Source organism: Puntigrus tetrazona, chromosome 16, assembly GCF_018831695.1.
Source record: "Puntigrus tetrazona isolate hp1 chromosome 16, ASM1883169v1, whole genome shotgun sequence".
In the NCBI taxonomy this organism is placed as follows: Eukaryota; Metazoa; Chordata; class Actinopteri; order Cypriniformes; family Cyprinidae; genus Puntigrus; species Puntigrus tetrazona.
Genome location: NC_056714.1, coordinates 24025511 through 24043989, shown reverse-complemented (window position 1 = coordinate 24043989; position 18479 = coordinate 24025511).

Below are 18479 nucleotides of genomic sequence, written 5' to 3'. Positions count from 1 at the left end.
CACAGTAACTGCAGCCTGCATCAATGCACAATTAATAAATGGAGTTCTTGCTATAAGTGTAGAGCAGCGCTTTGATTAATTCAGATAGTGAAATATTAAAAATACACTTTAAATGCCTGATCTAGAGGTGGGCTTTGATTTTCTGCTGGGCATTATTCCAGTTTGGGTCAGAAACTTGTTAGGGGTTCTTTGCCAATTGGCACAGGCACAGAGCTCACTGTTAATTCATGACCCGTGTCAAACCTTCCAAAAATCATTGTTTAATAGTCTGTGTGTTATGTGCATACACGGGTTTCTTTGAAGGACTCAAATGCTACAAGATGCACAATAATAATAGTGGATGCTTGATTGATTGATTGATTTTGAACATGCAAACCGCATTTTATATTGAGGCATTCTAAGTTTTGATTTTCAAAAAGCAGAAATAATACAATAAATAATCAGTTATAGATACTGGTTATTGGGGAACTTACACTAAAAAATGAGCTGCGCTGGCCATAACTGATCATGTCACTATTAACCAGCAAATAAATCGATAATGCAGAATATGCCACTAATATTAATATGCCCCGCAGCAGTTTACAGAACTGTCAGTTATCAGATATTCTTAGAAGGTCCTGTCATTATGAAGCCTTTAGGACATGTTGTTCTTTTCTCAGAGCATTCAGATAAGTGGAAAGTGCGGCTCTATGGAAAGCGGGAGAAGCAGTACGAGACTGTCTGAGAGAGGCAGCTCAATGCAGGAGGAGGAGGACGATAATTCAGGCATCCCTTTGAAGCGTCGCCTTTACCTGAAAGCTACTGGACAATAGATTTCATTTGTACCAAGCATTGCAGGCCATATCACAGACGCTAAAAGACTGAGTGGGTGGGATGGGAAACTGAGAAAAAGACAGGGAAAAGGAGACAGGGAGAGTAAAAACTAGGCCTTTGGATTCAAGCATCCCTCAATCTGGCAAGCACTTTACAGCTCCTTCTTCTGAGGAACTAAAAGAACTAAAAGCCCAATGCACTTAGTATCTGTTTCATCTCTCGTTTTGTGAAGCCAACTTTGTATTGATGCCTTCACTGCGAGAACAGCGGATACACAAGGACTGAGAATTGAGCTTTGTAGGAGACGCTGCCCATCAACAATCTGACTTTGCATGATCAAAGTTATTGGCTCTGAGCTGCATAGCAATCCCAGCAGAGGTAGGCCCAACCGCGCAGAGACAAATTGATATGTTGGATCCACGAGGCACCGAATTGCCTTCACCACCTGAGGGGATGTAAACATAAACAGAGCAAAAGAGAGCTGAGCCCTGAACCAAAGGTCCGGTGAGGATACACTCCACTCTTCAAGAGAAAAATGGGAGGGATCAGTTTAGGGTGTTTTTAATAATTAAGCTTGCTGTATTCGTTTATTTTTTTCCCCTCACTTCCACACTCCTGTGGTCTGGCTCTCTCTGGGGTCCATGGCGGTTCTGAGGATACACACAGTGAGAGAGGCGTACAGGAAGAGTGAAATCCTCTCATTCGGCTTCACCGTTCGTTGCCCCAAGCGCAGGAAGTGCCAAAAAAAGCACATTGCCCTGTGTCCACTTCACCTGCTCAAAACCCTCCAAATTAGCATATACAGTAAAGGCCCTCCAGACAAAGCAGGTAGAAATCAACAAAGAAGAGAAGAACAGTGAAATGTAGAGAGTGCTCAGTTTTGCATTGTTAAAGTCATCATTTTTCTTTAAGTGACTATGTTAAATTCACATTACTAAAACTCCATATAACTTTATTCAACAACATTGCATTTTATTTGAAAATTAAACAAAATATTTAAACATTTTGGGACAATACGGCTCAGAAGATTCGGGTTAGCGAGGATGCTTTCATTCAAGACTTTTGCATCGTTAAAATCTACCTCTTAATTCTAAAATCTAATTCTACTCCAATATGATACTGAAAAGTTTTTAATGGCTGCTCACAATTCATGCATCACATTTTAAAATATATTTAAATTTAAATGAAATCCTTAAAATTGTAACATAATTTCACAATATCACTGTATTTTATGATCTATTAAATGCAGCCTTAGTCAGCATAAAACCCTAAAAAGTACATGCATTTATATTAATGTAAAAAAAAAAATACAACAATAAAATAACAATATTTAGGTAGATAATAACTATGTAACTATAAATATATAACCATGTCATTCTAGATTTGTGTATATGCTGCTTCACTCATGGGACTTCATTGTTTAGGATTATAGAAAATATAAACTAAAGGCTGTTTCCTCAGCATCAAAGGTATTTCTACAAAGAGTTTTACGCTTGTACAATAACAGAATCAAACGTGTGATACGTGAAGACTACAGCACATCTAGAAAAGCGGATTCCCTTCATGACGGTGAGTGAGTGTTAAAGTGAGGTCCAGGCTTGTCAACAGGTCAAAATGCTACCAAGACCCGAAAGAGATGAAAAAAATCAACACATTATAAGCTCTCAGTGGAGCTGGTAATGAGTCGGACCATGTCGAACAAAAGAAAACATATAGTTCCATCACACAGGGGCCTTGTGGGGATGAAAAGAGGAAAAAGAGATAGGGAGACAGCAGGAGAGGGAAAGAAAGGAGCGCGAGAGTGTGAAAGAAAGAAACAGCAGAACAGAGCAGGCTTGATATGATTTCAATGGAATGTTTGTTGACACTGATTCATGGCCCCGGGCCTACAGATAAATGATTGAACAGCTCGGCTGTCAAAGCCAGAGGATTTCTTTGGGCTTGTGTTTCACTGTGCACTTTTAGCTGGAGGGAAGGTAGCAGTCAACTAACTGACACAGAATTAACCATGAAACACACTAAGCGCTCCCCCTCCTCTACAAGCGCAGCTCTCCGCAAAGCAGAGGGGCTCTACGACAGAGACTGATCTGGTTACACCACACCCACACAAACAGCACACATGAATGCTGTGCTTGCGGAGCCCAACAGGCATATACATATATGTAATCAATTTGTACTTTAAGGATGCAGACTTAACCGCACGACTCTAACCTCCTACTGTTGTGCTTTTCTCCAGGGTTCCACCTACCACAATACCGGGAGGTATTCTGCGGCGTTGTGGCATCCTCAGAGTCCCTTCTAGGTCAAAATAATCTTGATGCATAAATAGAATTTTATTTTTGTTCAATTGACAAAAGACTTTTAGGAAAATATGAAAAAATAAAAGATTAGTCAAACAGTATATAAAAAGAGACAGTCATGTTTTTGTCACTTACTAAGTTAAGCTAAAATTGTGTGTTAGTTAAACTTTAAGCAGTTTTCATATAGGGGTTTAATTTTGTATTAAAAATAACAGATTCTTTTTTTTGTTGTTGTTATATAATCACAGAAACAACACTGCATCTTGCCTTTCAAGATTTAATTATTTTACCCTTGTCTCATGCCCAGAAAATCCATCATAAAAATATGAATAAATAAAATGTAATATATTAGTCTAAACAAAATGTAAAATATAACATAAATCATTTTATTATTTACTGTATTTAATACACGATTAATCTAATAAATAAATGATTTCCACCGGACCAAATAAATTTGTCCCTAATTTTTCTACATTTTCAAAAGTGTACATGTTTACCAAAAGACACATAAGTGTCACTGAGGAGCTTGAAATATTATATGAGATATTATTATAATTTCCAATCAAGCTGTAAATCTGTACAATAATATATTTTGCCAAATATTGGAGAAACTATTATATAATTTATTACAAAGAATTTAGAATAAAATACAAGGGCCACAGCAAGAGAAATTATTATTATTATTATTATTATTATTATTATCATAATTATCAATTTATTATTATTATTTCAAAATGTAATTTCAATTATTGTCATTTCCATGACGGAGGGGTGTAAAACACAATACATTGACATTGTGCGGAAATTTTCTAAAAACAAAAAAGGTAACACTTCATTTTAAAGAACAATCATTAGAAGAAGATCAATTCTTTCTATTAATTAGTTGATTATTAGCATGCATAGAATAGAATAGAATATTGTGTATTAAGTAATAACATGTATTAAGGCCTTATTCTACATGACCATATTTTAGATCTCTTAATCCTGCCCCATACCTAAACTTAATCACTACCTTACTATTAATAAACAGCAAATTATGAGTTTTTTCAGAGAAACCTCTTTGTAAACAGTTAATATATGCTCCCTACCCTAAATTGTTACCACAAAAAGGAGGGTATTGATATCATGAGACGTTACAAATTAAATAGAGAATGAAAACGAGTGTCTATAAAAGGTCCAAAAGGGCCCATAGTTGATGAAAAGGCCATTATTTCTTTAAGGTTTTGTATGTATTGAGTAGCTAAACCAATAGTATGAGTTTGGGGGCGAGACTACCTGCCTGCCCAACCAATGAAGACTGCCGTAATGTTTGAAAAATCTATTTTTAAAATTTAAATCGCACATTCACACGGGAGTTGTCTTAATTTTCATTAATCAAACATCAACAGCAAAGTGAGAACAGCGGTATGTGCTGTAGCTGGTACACAGACACGGGTCCAAACAAGATGTTCTCAGCTAATTAAGACCTGGATGGGTGACAACAGAAACAAATGACTAAGCAGTAGGTGTACAAGCATATGTGTGTGTGTGTTATAGGTGTAAGGGGCCATGCAGAAGAGCAAAAGAACACCGCTGGTTTGGCCACCTCAGCTCCTGCATGTCCTTGTGAAGGAGCTGAGGAAGAAAACGGGTGGGGGAACGGGGGGGGCTTGGGTCAGAGGGCTGCCATTTAATGCTGACTACCGACCAATCAGAGGGTCCCAGACTGTCAAGGACTGTAGAGGAGAGGGGGGCTGGCAGCTCAGAGGCAGACCCCGCAGGTCAATTATCTCTAGCAAGGAGACACCGTCGGCGAATATCCAAATCTCATTTGCGCAGCTGCGGCCAGACTACACACACCTGAGCATGCGTCGCGCCACCCTGCGAAGGCAATTAACGTCTTGCCTCAACGACATGCGTATTCGCAGTGACAGCTCCTGTAGTCCTCAAACCGGGATGGATCCACCTACCAGGTAAAGGTGTGAAGAGGAGAACCTTAACTCATCTTCCCGGAGAGACTAATTTTAGGTGCTACATGTTTTGTCTCTGCCCTGCAGCCACGGATCAGGCGAGAGAGCTCTGCACCTGTTGAACCACACCGTACCGGCTTAAAGTGTTCTGCTGGGAGCACCGAGCCAGCCGTGGCACGAGAAAAGAAAAGAGCGAAGAGTAAGGGTCTTATGAGCTACTGAACCAAACAGCCCAGTGGATTCTTTCACTAGCTCTTTAAACCACAGCACACAGGCCTGAGTGAAGAAATGTTTCTAAAGATGGATATTTCACATCCATCACACATACACACAAACAAACAGTCGTGTGCTGTCTTAGATGGAGCTAAACAGAAAGCAGTCATGAAAAAAACATTCGATGTGCATGTCTTGAATTAAGATATTCTTCGGCATGTTCCACCTTATGCAGTTTGATGAGGGGGAATGTTAAGCCAGAATATTCGCAGTGACAACCTACTTATGCATTCTGATTTAGAATCACAAAGATGTGAATTATAATATAAAATTATGATGTAAATGTTATGTTTATTTCAAGTAACTTTCAATTTTACAACTATCCACATTACATTGTATTGACTTAACGTCATTAAATCTGATATTTAGCACAGTTCATGCACTGATAGGCATATCCAAAATGATCTAATATAAAATAATTTTGAATTTGTATATAAAAGACAACTACTGATATAATCCTTTAGGGTAATATATGATGTTAAGACTTTGAGTGCAAAACATTTTGAATTAAGGCTTATTTTCATTTAGGCTGCATTTATTTGATTAATATACAAGTAAAAACTGTAATATATTTAAATATAAAAAATGTAAATGGTATGCTATTTTATATCTACCACTGCTGCAGCCTAGATTTAAACTGGTCTGTCCAGGGGAGTAAGATACACTATTCTCTCATTTAATACTTTAAAGCTGCTGTGACGTATTGCACTGTAAAAAGCGTTACATAAATAGTGGGGACTTGACTTGACTTGGCTGATTTGGTGCTCAAGTTAACACTTTATTTTAATGGTCCCTTATGAACATTCTGTTGACAATAAGTAACTTTGCACCTACATGTCAACTAACTTTCATTAAAGTATAAATAGACTGTCTGATTATTATCTGCTAACTCTTTATTGTGATGATCTCCCAACAGATATTCTACTGACTATAGGTAGCTTTTCAAGAATCTATCTACCAGTCTACTAATACTCTACTAACACTCTAATAAAAGTTAGTTGACATGTAGGTGCAAAGTTACTTATTGTCAACAGAATGTTCATAAGGGACCATCAAAATAAAGTGAAACCACATCAAGTTTATCACAGTTGAAAACAGATGTGCTTTTTGTGTGTGGGAACCATATTGTTTTCCAGGATTCTTTGATGAACAGAAAATTCAGAAAGAACAGCATGAGTTAACAAAATAAACTTTTGCTCAATTTAATGCACTCTGCTGGATAAAAGTATGAATTACTTTTCCAATGCTTCTTCATTAACAAACTATGACTTTTGCCCCAATAAAATTCTAATTGGCTGCTTATTAATGGTTAGTAAGGTAGTTGTTAAATTTAATTATTGGGTATTAGAGATGTGGTCATGCAGTGCTTTATAAAAACTAATAAGCAGTGAATATATTAATAACAGGCGTGCTGACAAGCAACTAGCAAACAGTGAAAATTGGCCCATTTTTTAATTTTGCATATACAATAAATAAAATGCATCTATTGTACATTCAGACACACATTTTTGCTGCGTTAACTGAGTCATGTAGCTGCTTTCTACTCGGTTTTCTTTATCTGTGTTTGAGCAAGATCCATGAGTAAGCAGAAAAAAACATGTGGGCACAACATACAGTATGATGGAAAGAAAGTGAGCAGAGCGAGATCATTCTTCCATTCAGAAGCCCCTCATAATGCTCAGCTGCTTTTGTTCATTTAGTTATTGAATTACTCAATGCACATATAGCCAATATACAGTATGCCTTGTGCAGCGTCTACATATAAAGTTAATCCATGAGGGTTTACAACAGCTACTGAAACGTATCCTTGAGAAAAAACAATGACATCCAGCCCGCGGCACATACTCATAATAATACTCGCATACCTCGCTCTCATTTCTTTTCTTCCCCCTTCCTTTATCGCTCTCGCACACTCCGCACACATGTGAGGCCCAGCACGGTCTGTCTGTCGGATGAGAATTAAACAAATGTATCAGTTGGAGCTGGAGAATATAACGCCCCTGGGACTTCATTTACCTCCCGCATGTTCGAGGGAGTTTGTCTGTGTTTTACTGCCCCACATAATCTACGGCATCGCAGCATCTCCTCTACTTTAACTCTACAGCATACACGACTAGCACTGAGCTCATTACGAGTGGCCGGGCGAATTCCACTGAACGTCCAGACCTCGCAATTCCACCCACTTTACGCTAAAGGCTAGCATGCTTTTAACTTTGAACGTTCATTAATAACACAGGCAATGCCATCTGCTTGTGCCGGGCTTTTGTCTTGATTGTTAGTTGACGTGTTGCTAATACAGGCCGGAAAGGTCACGTACAAGAGGCCTCTTTTGTTGTTCTATTTGGAATTGCTCTCACCCGTTGTGTTAAGAAATCATTAAAAATTGAAAGGGAGAATGCTGGAAGAGAGAAAATGCATATGTTTTGGACATTATTAATATTAAATAATCATGTTTGTCTCCTAAATTGAGAGTGACTCGCACCACAATATCAGTAATTAGATGAATTATAGATGGAGGAGGGATGGGCAAGTGGCCGTCTGAGTAAATGGAATTGCCAAAGCCAATTATGCCTCTTTTTTTTTAAAAGTGCAGCCCCATTAGGAGTGTCACTTCAACATCCAAATGGCACTACTAATAAAACCGCAACTAGCACTTAACCGGTTTAATTAATAGTAAGATGATTAATATTAGAATTACTGGGCATTAAACACCGCTCACGCTGAGCAATGTTTGACAGCGGCAGGCGAGTGTGCTGGCGAAAGCAACGTTTTTTAGATGAAGTACGCTCATTACTGAAGACTCTGGACTGAATTTAAGCCGTAATGTAAATACAGTAATACAACTTGAATTCAACATTTATCTGGGGAACTGCCTTATAGACAGTAGACTACGTTTACACCTTTTCCATTTCACTTTTTATGTATTTATTTCTTTATAAGAATGCTGAAAGGCTTATGCATCAATATAATATTAACTTATGTATATTATTCAACTAATTAATTAATGAATTTGCATAAATTAAAAAGGCAAATATTAAGTTATGAGTTTAACATTAATAGATTATAATACAGGGTCTATATTTATATATAGTACAAATTAAAGAAATATTTTTTAATAAATATACACAGTACATGCATATATACATTTTTTTTTTCGATGTGATTAATCACAATGAATCATTTGAGAGCACTACTCTAAAATCAGTGTTATTGAAAACCATTCACTTTCCACTAGTAGACTTGTATTCTACAAGCTTTTATACGGAAAAAAAAGTCTGAAAATTAGACTACATTGACTGCAGTGTACCTTTACTAAAAACTACTTGCTCATAATAGGCATTTAACCATGAATCGGACTGCACTGCTTGCTTTGTATCTCTGCCATTTGATGGAAATCACACTATGCTTGCTTAAACTGTAAGTTTTTGAAACCACTGGTTCGTAATAAATGAACACTGGCTTGTTTTCACAGAATAGACAAAGTATTGGTGTTGTGATGGTGGGAGGCACTTAATAAGTAAAAAAATGTAGTAAGTAAAAAAAAAAGTAAATAATAAAAAAAAAGTTATTTAGCAGGACATCATTTAGGTTCAGTAGCTTTTTTTAATGGAGCCGCTTCTGAGAAAGAAACCTTCTTATGAAAAATTCTATATAGGTATTCCAATACATCTGAGGCTGCCAGGAAATATCTATCAGATGCTTTCTATGCCATTAATGATGTATTTCTACATTGACTGTTAACCATGTGAAGCTTCAACCCCTCCAGAGCCTCTTTTGACAGAAAGATAACATTTCACCACAGCACATCAGCCTCTAATTGGACCCAATAATTAGTCCAAATGAAATACTCATGATAACTACAGGCACAGTTCTGTGCATGTGCTGCGTGTGAATGCTACAGGGCAAGTAAATACAGGATGTTGAGATTCCACTACTGCTCTCTCGATCCAGTGCTCTCTTGGGCACACCTGAATTCTCTCACCAGCCTAAGTTTGCCAGAGTATATAAACATGCCTGAAGTGGTCAAGAAACTGTGGAACGGCACCTCGCTAGACTAGTGTTTTTCCCAGGAAACAGTTCCCCAGATGGAAACAGGCCCCTGGGCCTGGTCCCTCTGAGACCACCAGAATCACTAAAGGACACAGAATGAAGCTGACAAACACACAGTTTTAAACACATGGAGACAACAGCCTTAGCTTGAAAAAAAACGCAGCACAGGATTTTGTATGTACATTGTATACCTCAAACATAAAATAACTGGTGTTAAACAACTCAAATACATTTCCATAGATTACCTGACTTCATTTATATATGTTCTGTGCAATACATAAAAGATTAGGGGTTCTCAATTAAAGAATTTCCTTGCAAGGACCCACTTTTAAAATATAAAGGCACTGCATATTGTTCAAGAATTTGAGCTCGCCAACATTTTAGATTTTCTCTTATGCTCACCAAAAATACAATAAGTAATATTATAAAAATTACAATTTAAAATAGCTATTTTTTGTTTTAATAATTTTATACATTTCATTTATTTCTGTGGCATATGCCACAAACTCGAATTTTCAGCTACAATTAATAGCAATGTGATTTATTTACTTATTTAGTTATTTTTTAAGAAAATAAAGTTCAAAAGAACAGCTTCTATTTTTATTTTTGCAATGTCTTTCACATTTGATCAGTTTAATAATCTTTGCTGAGTAAAAGTGTTAATTTCTTTGAAAACCATCAATCACTTAAAATCTAGTGTAAATATCAATAAATATAAATAGTAGAGTGTATGCATATTAAGGCCTGTTTATGCTATGTGAGAAAATGCAAAATGTTATGCAACAAAAAGCACATTGTTATATGGAAAATACTGACAAAACCTTATTCAGTATAAACTGATTGATTTAGAGATTTGAATAGCATTTTCGATAATAAATACTGCTTTAAAAGCACTTTTGTTTGTGAAAAAAACCCTCAAAAGTCTCAAAACTCTTGGCTGAGATTACAACAAATATGAAAGCGTAAGGCATCCACAGAAAGAGCAAGGTTGACTGGAGTAAAACAGAGCAGAAAGCCGTGGACAAATTGAGAAATTAGGTACGCACGGTGACGACTCTCTGAGGACCAAGCAGTGAGCCGAGACCTATTACAACACATGGCACCAGACAGCTGTGCTGGTAATTATCATCTATATGTTTAGCAGACGCCCTCATCGAGGACAGTGTGTATGGCTTCTGCCTCCACCATTTAGCCAACCTATTTGCAGCCCCGCGGGGGTGAAGAGGAGAGAGACAGGACGCCAGCCTGGGATTCCAACCCAAAACCATCTTGTATCTGACCTCTGTGCGCAAGTAAATAAATCTAGCAGCAAACAATGGATAACAGTTCTTTGAAGCGCTCTGTTCACAATGTTGTTGTCTCCTGCTGTGTTCCACAGATGTGTGTTTGAGAGCTTTAGATATAAATGGGTTTGTGCATCTCGGTTCTCCATTAAAGACTGTGGTGTGACTGAAGCCCAGATGTGGCACCGATGCTCGGCTGCATCCAGAGGTGCTTCACCAGTCTGTCTATTGTAGAACAGCTGCACCCAACCATCTGCTTCACCTCTGTGCTCACTCGATTTCTCCAATTCTCTTTCTTGGAGAAATACACAGACTGTCTATCACAGACTGCACAGAGGCTTCCTGACAGAACTCAGAGCTCATTAGGGAAAGTTAAGCAAGTGGTCCTTCACAGAACACACCAAGGAAAAGACAAAGACGGTCTTAAAGGGATAGTTCATGCAAAAATGAATATCATTTACTCACCTGTCTATCTTCTGTGTAACACAAAAGGCTTCTTTATAATAGTGAGTACGGACAGGGTTATCAAGCTTTAAAATAGAAAGCAAAAGCATGAAATATCATAAAATATGACTCATGCACTTTATTCCTAATCTTCTGAAGCCATATGGTAACGTTATCTGAGGAAACACTAATATAAAAAGCCATTATTTACTGATTATTCTTTAATTCAGTAGGTCTGAAAAATTTATGGAAATGTAAAAAATATACATATCATTAGAATATACTTTAAAATACTTTTTTCTATACTATAGTTTTCTATTTCAAAATGTAATGTTTAATTAATAATGTTTATATGTGTTATTTGCCATTTTATTGTTATTGCAGCAATTTGCAAGTAAAAAAATGGTTTCTACACATTTTTTCTGTGTATTTCTGGCTAATTCTAATGAACTAGAGTGGCTTAAATTCTTGTCTGTTCATCACATAAAGTTATTGTACGGCTCTAGGAGACTTGGAATATTTCCCATGAGTTTTAAAAAACACTTTTTTGTACTTTTAAAAAGCTTTTTTGATCATTTTGAAGCTTGACAGCACAGAGTTCGCTCCTATTATACAGAAAACAGATATTATGTCGTTGTTTCATGGAGAAAGACATACAGGTTCAAAACGTTCATTTAAATACAGAGGTCAAGTACAACAAGACAGAATTTTTATTTATGGGAGAACTATTCTAAAAGTGAAAACAAGAAATGTGAACAGAAAAAAAATGGAAAGAGAGAACATGAATGTATGAATAATCTGGTGGTGCCATCATGGTGAAGGTAGAAGAGGATGAGGAAGAGTATAGGAACGTTCACTCCAAATGTGGCTAAAGGTGCATAACAAGGCACTGGCCGACGGCCCATTATTCCCTCCCTTTCCTCTCTCCCTTTTGAAGACAGGCGGGATTTTTTTTTTCTACATAAAAGTAAACAACATTGCCTGCAGGCACAATTTCCCTGGCAACACAATAAAATGTGCAGTGAATTTATGATGGTCATCCATTAGCTCTTACCAAGGAAACATCACCCATATCTGTCGTCCATCATTCTAATAGAGGGTTAATGCACCAAATTTACATAAAAAAGTCATATTGTCTGCATGAATTATTTACACCCTCAGCTGTTTTTTTCTTTCTTTCTTTCTTTCTCTCCCTCGCTTTCTTTTTTCAGCAACTTGGGGTTTTGTGTTGGATTCTCAGAGAAATTCTGACAGTAAGAAGGTGGCCTTGTCAACTCTTTTTTTCTCACATCAGACAGATGAACACAAGGTAGTTGTGTTTCTTGCTTCTGGCACGATTAAAAACAATTGCTAATAATTCATGTTTGAAACGATTTAGTTAATTATCCAGCGATGAAAGGGCTTCAGACAGATGAATCGGTGAATGAATACAAGTTAGCTTAAATGAAATACAATCAAATAAAAACCAAATGAGACAATTCAGATGAGCAGCCTTGTGGAAATTCAGTACGGTCAAAAAAAAAAAAAAAAAAAACCTTCAAAAACAATATTTTGATTAAAGAATCTGGATAACATCCAATCTCATAGATCATCCCCATTAACCATAAATGCAGAAAGAAAACACACACACACACACACACGGAATCCCCTGAATGATGTAACTCGTTTCATAAACGCTTGTGTGGGGACATGAATTGTAATATTGCCACTAGGCCCTTGGGATGAGCTTTGTGATTGAGCAATTATTACGAGCTCAATTACTATCATCACATTATCACTGCTAATCCATCGGTGTCAAAGACGTGGCGCGCGGCTCATCTTATCTTCACACAGCCTTTCCGCCACTCTGATGAAAGGCACTAAACCCCTGCCAACCGACTCAAATGAACACCCCTGTGTCTGTGCCCTCCCCTCCCTGCGCACTGTAAAGTTGTCGCTAGGATGAGTGCTTCCATTTTTTCTAATTTCACCTGACAGCACTACAGGCGTTTCTGGCGAGCAGCGCTAATTTCTGACATGCCTCAGCAGACAGAGACTCGATCACCCGGTGTCATCTGACAGACACGCGCAGGGGAATCAGACAGAAGGACGGAAGTAAAAACGCGAGAACAGTTCAGTGCTGAGTTCGAATGATAAAACTGCTTAAGGCACACTTCAAAATATCAAAAAACGCAGATGTTCATGTGAATTCTTTAAAAGCTGGAAAAATTCTCACTGAAAGATCCAGGTCTAACAGTATTATATACTCACACACAATAATGCATGATAATTATGTATATGAATATATAAATTAATTAGAAGTGACAGTAAAGACATCATTTTAAATAAACATTGTGCTTTTTTAACTTTTGTACTTTAAAAATGATGGAAATGTTTTCATTTTATTTAAAAAAATGCTGGAAACTATATATTTTACATTTATTACATAATAAATATTTTTGATATTTAAATATTTTAGATTACAATAGTACAAAACATAAAAATAAAATAAAATAATAATAATAATATGTATACTAATCATACTATGAATAATATTTCATATGATAAAAAATATTTTCACTTTGCTTCCTGCCTCATAAACAGTCTTATCCTAAAGGCAGAAACCCCCCCAAAAAACATAAAAGTATGATAAAAGAGGTCCATTTGACTTGTCAGCTAGATTACAATACTTCTGAAGACATATAATAGCTTTGTGTGAGGAAAGAAAACAAAATTCAACTCATTATTCTCTTTAAGGCTGATTTGTGAAAGAATCGTTCTTTGAAATGGATCCTTTCAATGAATCAACTGAACCGCTTCACAAAACAGAGCTGAATGATTTGTTCACTAATGATCCAGTCAGAAATTGTTTACAACCCACTGTAGTGGAGAATTTTCAGCGAACAACTAATTAAATTAAAACTATGACATGACTTCAGAGTAGGAACATAGCATTCAAATCTAATTACCTTCCTTTTATGGTGCTTCTGGGCATTTTTTGCCAGTTACTAAAATGTTCTTTCTCACTTTGTCAATTATTAATTCTTTAACATAGAGAGAGGTGGCTCTAACATAGTGAGCCTTGCATGTTCCCATACAGAGCCCCACTGATCTCCTCTAACATCCCCAGTAAACTGGGATCTGCCTGGTCTGAGAGCGGGGTCAAGGTCACGACCTTCTGTTTAACCCTACTGACCTTACCAACCCCAAATATCCCTCCAGTTAGTAACCTCACTGCAAGTTCACCGCCTGAGCCACTTCCTCTCTCTCACATGCACACGATATAGTTTGCGTAAGTTTTAATTTGGCTTTGAACCATTGAATAATTTCACCTAACATGGACAACACATTAAAGGGTGGCCTCGTAAAAACAATAAATGAATAAATACCTTAATAACTCTCGTGGAACGAGAACGGTATTGAAACCTTGCAGGCAGAACTGGTACTAAACAAATCAGAGGCCTGACGTCTTCTAATGATCCAGTTATGTAATAATATTGCTGTAATGGCACAGTACATGCTTCATAAATTACAAAGCCACCAAAGCAGCTTCTAAATGGTATTTGCATGCTCACCACCCATAACATAAATTTACATACAGAATGGTGACTGGAATTGAAAATCAACTTTGATCCACCCTACTAATGAACAATTACAAACCTGGTGCTCTCAGGCCCTGATTTGCATTCTAAGAGCCAGGCAAAAATGTAACTGCAAAGCATTTATCTCCTTCTGCAGAGAGAGCTTGTAATTCCTGACAGCCGGGTCAAAGTTTCTGTTTAATCTAGATCGTAATTTTTAAAATCTGCTGATCAAGTGAATTTTAATAGAATAAAATACAGTCTGCTTGAAGGAAACACTGAAAGAAGCCACCTACGATAGGAAACACATGTCTCAGATTTTGAGTTATTGCGTGTCGGGCGGATCGAGGAATGCACGTAACGCTGTGTTTGTTGGAAAACGGTCTGCGCACGGCATCATCAAAGCCCTGCCATAAGGCCAGGTGCTTCTGAGGTGAAGTATAAGCCCCAGGGTATTATGTTTTACCCCTGCATATCAAAATGCCACATGCTGGGTCCAACTTATCTCGCGTTAAACATGAAGCTTCATCAAGTATCCACACATCCTTAGATTTGGGATGTCTGAGCTGTGTCTTGGAGATTGGACATTATTTATGTGTCTCATATGAAAACTTATTTTTCTAAAAAAAAAAATCTAGTAAATAAGTCACATTGCATTTTATTTATTTCTTACTCATGAGGTGGTAATTCAATAGTTTTAAAAACAAAGCACTATAAGCAGGAAATACATTTTTAACCGTATTTTTAGGACCTTTGCCAACCACCTTCACACCTTTAAAATGCATTCAACGAATGACACTTATAAGCAGAGTTGCTGAACAAGTGCTTTTAAAAATATTACTGTGAAAGTGAGACTTGTTTTGGTAACCTCTTTCAATAAAACACTCGAGGTGTCATTTCTGGCATTCACTTACCTCCAATGGCTCATGTGCTGCGAGGCGTCTTCCTCCCTCCATCGATCAATACTTACAAATGCCAGCATCCTCCTGACTAATGTGTTTGTGTAATAATATCTGTATCACACACAAAGCTGTTTGTCACACACACAGATGCACACAAACACACAGACATGCAGTAAAGCAATAAATTAATCAGGAGATTAAGTGGAAAAAAGCCATTGATTTTTTGTTGTGTGCAAATAGGCATGAGAGCCGAGGAGCACTGGGGTGGAACAAGCTACAGATGTGTGTGTGTGCGTGTGTGTGTGTGCTTGAAACAGGGAGTGAAATGCTTATATAGTTACCAATACATTTATGTATTGCTGGTATTCACATAAATGTTTTTTTTTTCTCAATTGAACTAATCACCTATCAGCATATGGAAGAATTGCATCAAAGATACTGTACCGCTTCATAAAAACCTCTTAATCATGATTTAAGATGACACAAAGCTGAGTGTAAATTAAGCTTACTGTGGCTAATGAAGTTTGTTTAATAGCTTCTGTTCCCGCTGCAGAGGTCTCACCCTTCTCCACCAAGGACTGATGTTGGGGAAAGGAGGGGTTTGATTTCTTTGCCAACTGGCTCATGTTCCATGGGAAAGCCAGCCAGCATCATCCCAGCGTGATACAGCCTGGCCTGGCAGAACTCCATACATCCTGCAGACACCCCACCCGCCCCTTTACAACAGGAATCCACAGGTCCTGCTGCACTGTGAGGAACCGAGCCAAAAAAACCCATTTACACCCGGTATTAAGATCCGTTTTGGGTGATATAATCGCAAGTGACTAAATACAGAAGCTATTCGCACAGTTAAAGTGTTGTCTTCTCTGTGAAACTTAGGCTATATTGTATATTATAAATAGTGTAGTGATGTATGAAGCACTGCTCAGCTTGTTCAATATTCACATGACCAATATAAAAAGGTAAACTTTTTATTTTACAATTTTGAATTCTGAAAAAGTATGAATTGTAAGATTAGCGCAATAAAATGCAACTAGTCTTGAGACAAGTCTTGAGACACAGCAGTAAAAAAACGGGGCGTAAAAAACGGGTTAAAAACATCTACTGTGTGTGTTTACATAAAAACATTCAAACGCACAGGGAGATATAAAGAATGTAATACAAAACAATTTGTGATTTTATCACTTAAACCCCATTCGCATGGACGTTAATCCTTGAAACACTCCTAACGGCAGTGAGGGATCACCAACTCACCTGTCAATCATCCATTACATTAAAAAGGGGATTTTAACTACTAGGTCTATGTGCTGCTGTAAATCAAATTTAGAGTACATATACACTTTACAAGGAGCTCACAAGGCTTCCTCTCTATTATGTGAGGGCATCAACATGGAAATACAGATCATCCTGCAAGATATTGCTCATGATTAAGAAACTTTGGTAACACTTTATACTGCTTATAACTGCACACTAGGTAAGCATTAATAAATAATCAATTTACAATCAATATAATCAATAATCAATTAAAAGTCTTGTTCCAACATTAATAGAGATAATTAATAGAAAGCCATTTATAAATGCAGCTATAAATGATATGTTCTTGAGCATATCTATACGTTTAATAATTGTAATTTCATACTTTATTATCTATGAGTTAACACATATCACTGCTGTAATTCATGATTAAGTCAGGTAGTTATAAAATGTTTAGTAGTTGCTATTTTTGCAAGCCCATCTAAAGTGAGGATTATTTATATCTTGTGAAGTATTTACAAATGAGATGTAAAGGCTCATTTATCTTCCAAACAGAAAAGTTAAAAAAAGAATAAATACTTTAAGATACTTTTAGAATAAAACTGTACACTTAAAATAAACTTAATATAAAAAGATTATAATACAAATGAAAAAAAAAGATTAAATAATACATTTTTTGCATCTTAGAATAAAAGTTTCCCTTAAACCTTCTTTGTAATAAATATGCTTATAAATCAAGAACAAGGTATTTATAGCTATATTTAGAAACTGCTTACTAATGAGTATTACCGTTGGGACAATGATGAATTGTTTACTAAGGCTTAGCTAATGAGTCATTGCGTGCAGTTATCATAAAGTGTTACCGAAACTTTTAAGAAACGTAAAATGTTCAACATAAGTTACGACATAAAATTCAACTTGAAATTTGTGATTTTTTTGACAACTTGTGATGGACCACCTAAAAGACAAAACTTGTAAAATACCAAAATGCCACAATACAAATCTGATTCCGCATTTCTGAATCATAGCCACAGCTTTACCATACAGGTCACCATGTCATTCATGTGAGTACAGCCTTGAATCTGTTTGCAGGGCTGATATACAAAAGCAAAATCCCACAATGCATTCTCACGCATACAAAGACGCAATGTTGTCCGACCTCCAGAAACACGTGCCTCTGAATGTGAAACGCTCACCCTTTCAGGCTCCGTACGGTTTACCTTCCAAGTCCTGATGGCTTGCCCTCTCCGTCACTCCACGTATTTGTTTGCCGCATACATTTCCATGCCTTCGCTTGCAGAGGCCACTGGGAGTGGAGAAGGGGAAGAGGGCAAAGTGGAGCGAACAAGTGACTTAAACAGCTCCTTCTGTACGCCATTCACCTTCACTGACCGCCGCAGAACACACACGCACACATTTGCTTCCGTTCCTGACCTTACAAAGCCATCACTGTTGAGGGCAAAGGTAAAGCAGATGCAATCGTCTCATTGCTATTCCCTCAACAAAAGAGTGCGGATGAATAAACAGCGTCCATCAGGCGGCCGGAATATAGCCGAGTGAATGAGGTGTTTGGGAAGGGGTCAGGAAGAGGTGACTGTAACCATGTCAGAACCAAAAGCAAGGCCATTGGTAGTCCGCAGTCGACAACAGG